This window comes from Erythrolamprus reginae, chromosome 1, assembly GCF_031021105.1.
Source record: "Erythrolamprus reginae isolate rEryReg1 chromosome 1, rEryReg1.hap1, whole genome shotgun sequence".
Lineage (NCBI taxonomy): Eukaryota > Metazoa > Chordata > Lepidosauria > Squamata > Dipsadidae > Erythrolamprus > Erythrolamprus reginae.
The window spans coordinates 255,637,741-255,643,910 of record NC_091950.1 but is presented as its reverse complement, the minus strand read 5'-3'; the positions used below and the strand labels follow the sequence as shown (position 1 = coordinate 255,643,910).

The following is a 6,170-nucleotide window of genomic DNA, read 5'->3' as shown; positions in this document are numbered from 1 at the left end:
GCACAAAATGTGCACTTCTGTCGTGATGCAAACTGGTGAGTAAGATAAGTGGAAACCACCTCTGAACTGGCACGTTGGTTTTTGCAATTGACAGTCAGTTCAGCTGCCCAGTGCATAAGTGCAGTCAAAAACTGACCCACCTCTTCAAATGTAGACTCTCTTCAAAGTTAAAAATACAAAGAGAAAAGAATAAGCTTTGTGTCTGGCATGATATTTAGCCTCTTAAAAATGCTAGAAAGGTGGAATAATAGCTAGAGGACAGGGGGCCAAGGCAGGGGAACACAAAATTGCCCCTAGAATGAAGGTATAATATAGCCCAGACTTTCAAGAACAGCCAGTTCTGTCGAGTCCTTTTGACTTTTCTTGTCAGAAAGAATGAAGACAGTCAAATGTATGACACCACTAAATCAAAGGGCAGAGGCTTATTTTACTTGAAAAAATATGAAGGCTTTATCTTTTAGTACCAGGAAGAACCAGAGTGGAATTTATGATTTTCTGCCTGGAACACCCATGTTCTAGACATCTCTTATTTTTCTCAATTTAGGTTCCAAAGATCCTTGAATTAGGAAACCATTATTTCATGTGAAAATATAGAACCAAACTAAATTGAATAGCAAGAATGTTCATTTAATGATCTTGTGCTGTTTGGTTTTTCTTTCATGTGTGTGTGTGTGTGTGTGTGTGTGTGTGTGTACGTGTTTGTGTGTGTGTGAGAGAGAGAGAGACAGACAGACAGACAGACAGACATTCAAAGCATACAAGTGTTTGAGGAATATTTCTACAAACCTTCTCAATCGTTCAATATATGCATGCAAAAAAGAGGAGGAAGAGGCAGGATCTGGTATTCCTCTACCTGGAAGATATAAATACTGGTCAGATGCTCAACAATGCCCCTTCCATAGTAGCAATAAAACTGATCAGAGAGTACCAATTGCAATTAAAACCATAGCACTTAGACATATACATTGCTCCCTAGTGCTTTACAGTATTCTCTGAATGGTTTAGAAATGTCAGTCCCAACCATCTGGAATCTGGATCCACGTTTTACTGACTTCAGAAGGGTGGAAGGCTTAGTCAACCTTGAGCAAGTCAGAATCAAACTCCTGGCAATGTGCAGAGTTAGCCTGCAATGCTGCATCCTCACCACTGTGTACCCATGGCTCTCGTCTGGTTTATCATACAACCCTGTATATGTGCATAAGATTCCTATTTCGAATTATAAAGATAATTCCTTCCTTCCTTCCTTTTTTTTTTTTGCAATAACTCCAACTTCAGCATTAAGACATATGGCCATTGACTTTTCTGGTTGTGCCTAAAAAAGTCGTGTTTCTTATTGTTCAGCTACACCCTTACCACTATCCTGTTTTCATATCTTGAAATTAGTAGTTGATTTTTAAGCGTGACATTAGCCAAAGGTCTTCCTGATGTGCCGATACCACATTCAGTTTTGGTCACCACAATGTAAAAAGGATGTTGAGACTCTAGAAAGTGCAGAGAAGAGCAACAAAGAGGATTAGGAGACTGGAGGCTAAAAATATGAAGAATGGTTGCAGGAATTGGGTATGTCTAGTTTAATGAAAAGGATGACCATTGGAGACATTACAGCAATGTTCCAATATCTCAGGGGTTGCCACAAAGAAGGAGTCAAGCTATTCTCCAAAATACCTGAAGGTAGGACAGGAAGCAGTGGGTAGAAACTAATCAAGGAGAGAAGCAACTTAGAACTAAGGAGAAAAATCTTGACAATTAGAACAATTGATCAGTGGAACGGCTTGTGTCCAGAAGTTGTGAATGCTCCAACACTGGAAGCTTTTAAGAAGCTATTGGATAACCATTTGTCTGAAGTAGTGTAGGGTCTCCTGTCCAAGCAGGGGGTTGGACTAAAAGACCTCAAAGGTCCCTTCCAACTCTGTTGTTGTTGTAGTAGTTGTTGTTGTGATGATGATGATGATGATGATGATGATGATGATGTCTGTTTAAAAAAAATATTTTTTTCTTGCTGATACCCATTTCTCTAGATTACCTCCAACCTTTGCATTTTTCAATTCTGTGATAGCCAGTAGCTAAGAACAAGTGAGTGATGGATACATAATCCTCCTAATCTGCTTGTGAGAAAATTGGATGAATATGCAAATATATGACCACCTGAGATTTGGGTTGTGCAGTTTAAGCAGCACTTTGACGCTTGAGCAACAAAATCCTTCAAAGGCAAATTGCTAAGCAAAATGGCAATATTGCTTAGGGATTTCTCTGCATGCATAACAATGCACAGGCAGAAGTCCCACCAAAATAAAAAAGAGCATCCTTGTAGTAAGTTGGAAAGCAGACACAGAAATATTTAGGCAACCCACTGCCACTCCTTTTCACTAGCTTTGTTCAACTCAGCCATCTGTCAGGTTGAAGCCATCATTTGAGTTGGAGACTTTGTTCTCCTAAATTCCCATAGTATTAGGAGAATTTAGGAGCGACAGTTGCATGAGGGGTAGAATACTAGCCATAACAAATTCCTTCTAGCTACTCAAGACCATCTTTTGTTCAGCACCTGCCTGGAAGTTGATGGGAGAACCGGACACATTGGCAGAACCAGAGTGGATCATGTTGTGAACTTGTGGGTCTAGGAACACTGAATGAACTTTAAACTGGGTGGAGAAATCCATGGGACTTCTCTGTTAATAAATCAGAACTTTGAAAAGGCCATGCCTCGGACTCTGATTTAATTCTCAGATGTTATTTGGAAACTTGACACCATCACAAGGTTAATAGCAAGGACTTGGACCACACAATCAGGAGCAGGAGGACAAGTTCTGTCTTGCTTAGGTAGACTTTTAGCGGATAAGACAAAGGAGAAAGATTTCGGGAAGATGGACCAGAAAAGCAAAAAGAAACAGATCATCAAAGAAAGACCAGAGAGAAAAGAGACATGGATAACTGAGAGGTGGCTGAAAGAACTAGACAAGATGGAGCCTGGAAGCAGTCATGTGATTTTGATGAGTTATTTTTTTCAAAGAAGCAGAGAACTAAATGGTGCTCCAGAGAGAAGGAACTCTATAAGAGCAAAGCGGGTCTTCTCTGGAGCTGGAAATGAGGAAGGCTGCTGAATCAGACCCAAGATTTTTGGGTACCAGTCTAGAAATCAAGAGATGGTGAGTTCTAGTCCTACCTCAAAAATTAAAACCAGATCGGTGATTTGGGGTCTTTCTCAGCCTAACTTACCTCACAGAGTTATTATTGGAGGCAGAGAGGCGGGGATAGGAAAGAATATTAGATGTGTTACCATTAGCTCCCCCAGTTCATGAATAATCTGATATATTTTTTTCACAGTGAATTCTGATCTATGTAACTTATCACCATTCAGTAAATTAAAGGATTTTCCTAATGAGGCTAACATAATTTATTTATCTTCTAATAAAAAAACCCAAGAAAATATAACGAAGAAAATAAAACTGGTGTGTACCGTGAATACCTTTCAACCTTTGTAGAATATTTATCTTTGCTAAACCTCAAACTTATACAATCAGAGTTCTTTGTGATATCTTAAATGCCAGCCAACTTCACATATTCCTGTTTAACTTCTATGTTTTTTGAAAGGGTTACACAAACATTTAATTATTTGAAGTCTCTATCTGATATCATCTCTCAACAAAGCTACAGATGAACATGATTAAATCATGTGCGTAAGAAAGTTCTCAAGTTTCTTGTAACACCCAAATAAGAAATCTAATATACAACCTTTTAAAAACTTACTTTGAGGAGCCCAGTAAACATTTTATGAACTTCATGCCTAGATCAAGATTTTTTTATTAACTGATAGAAGTATTGTTTGTTATTGTTCATTCTAGTTCTGTGGGTCATTAATTTTTAGATTTTTATCTATCGAAGAAAGTCAGAAGTTATACTTTTTTATATAGCTTTCCCCCCTTTTTGTTTGCATTCCCAATTTTATTTTCCTCAAATATCTCCCTTTCCTTTTAAAATTTTCTTTGCTTGTTTGTATTACTGTATATACTTTTCTAAAAAAATAATAATTTTTTTAAGGGGAAATATTAATTGGAAATATGACAGTTTAGCTGTATACAGAATAGATTACAGAGATATAAATAAATTGGTCATTCAGCATAACATGAATAGTTTTGGGCGAACTGAACTCGCACAATTCGAGTCCATGTGGACTTTGCAATGTTCAGCATGCCGAATACAAACCCAATTTTTAAAAAAATTTCGGGCAAAGTTCGGGTTCGAGTTCGGGGTTCGCTCAAACACCGCGAAATGCCACTGCCCGGGAGGAGAGTGGGGAATCCCATCGTGGTATTCCCCACCTCCTTTTGCTTGCCACACTGCAAGCAAAAGGAGCTGGGAAACCCCACGATGGAATTCCGGGGGCGGAGCTTTGACATCACGTATACTTCTTCCTGACCTCCCGTTACTTGCTTGGAAGAGTGGGTAGAAGCATCACTGGTTCTATAGTGTAATGGTTAGCATTCTGGACTTTGAATCCAGCGATCCGGGTTCAAATCTTGGTGGAACCTCCTTTTTTTTTTTTAAAAAAATATTTTTTATTTAGTATTAGTATTAGTATTAGTATTAGTATCATCATCATCATCATCATCATCATCATGATGCTTCTTTATATAATAAAAGGGTTTGGGTCCTTTTAATGCTTTCTTAGTGGGAAAATAGATCAGCAGCATTAAGGAAGCCAGACAGTCAATTTTATTTCTAATTATTATTCTATTCCTTTCCATATTTTGGCCTCCTCGGTGTCTGTCTCACTTCATGCTGCTGATTTATTTTCCCACTAAAAAAGCATTGAAAGGACCCTCCAGCTCTTTGGGGACAAGAGGGAACCTTCCCGATGTACCCATGGAAATAATTAATAAATGATGATGATGATGATGATAAATAAATAAAAATTAAAAAAAAAATTAAAAAAGGAGGTTCCACCAAGATTTGATCCCGGATTGCTGGATTCAAAGCCCAGAGTGCTAACCATTACACTATAGAACCAGCAATGCTTCTGCCCTCTCTTCCAAGCAAACAAAGGGAGGTCCTTTCAGCAAAAGGAGCTGGGAAATCCCACAATGCGATTCCGGGGGCGGAGCTTCAACGTCACGGAGTGTTCGGGTTCGGGTTCAGCGAACTCACCTGAAATTCACGGCACGTTCGGCCGAACTCACTGAATCCAAACTTTGTTGGGTTCGCCCAACACTAAACATGACATTTCTCTGGAGTCTGGCATTAGGATTAAATAATTTGGAGTTGTGATCATAGAAGTGTTTCAGTTCTCAAATATTGGAAATGTGCATTGATGCTTCAGAAGTAATTCAGATGAGAAATTTTGTAAAAAAATGTATGCGCCTAGTTAATCCATAATTCAAATGAAGCATTACACGCTATTATCCAGAGAGACAAAACCACTATACATTCAGCCATAGAAATGGGCTCCATGTGAATTGTTAGTTGAAATTCTAACTTTAACAATTTTAATTTTTTTTTAAAGAAACAGCCTTTAAAGAAAATTGGCTGCTCATTATATCTTATTCAGAATAGGGAAGCAGAAATTGCCCAAGAGAACACATTAATTTTTCAAATTTGGGTACTTTAAGTTCTGTGAACCTCAATTGCCAGAATTCCCCAGCCAGCATGAGAAACAGTGGATTAGTTACTAAAGGTGGGGGCTTCTAAGAATTTACCTTGAGAATCTTGCCAAGTCTTAGAAGTTAAACAGGGTAAGGGCTGGTGATTACTGGGATGATTCAAAACTGGGAAGTTAGATTTGAAATTAAAAATATATACAGTATATCCTAGAAAAATCAAGAGCAAAATACTCCCATACAATTGCCCAGAAAACTGCAACTGATTTCTAAACACTCTGTGTTCTTCCATAAATCTTTTGGTCATTGCAGCTCTACATAGGCAGTTTGTTATGTTGGACTGACAAACTCAAAATGCTAGTTTGGTCTAATGGAAACTAGAAACTGGGAGACTGTGAACTCCAGTCTTATTTCAGGCATTGGGCCAGTCACACAATGGAGGCAATCACAAAGCATTTCTAAATCTTGCCAAGAAAACTATGGAAACTTGTCCAGGGAGTCTCCAATAATTAATAATAACTCAAACGTTATCTCCCCAAGATCCAACACCTAATAGGTTTTTGAGCTCTTGACATTATT

At 38.3% G+C, this 6,170-nt stretch overlaps 1 non-coding gene across 1 annotated transcript; it reads left to right on the top strand.

The window, feature by feature from the left end:
- Positions 1-4,454: 4,454 nt before the first annotated feature.
- On the top strand, positions 4,455-4,526 carry TRNAQ-UUG (transfer RNA glutamine (anticodon UUG)). Its single transcript has one exon. It is a non-coding gene; the product is annotated as a tRNA-Gln (tRNA).
- Positions 4,527-6,170: the final 1,644 nt, after the last annotated feature.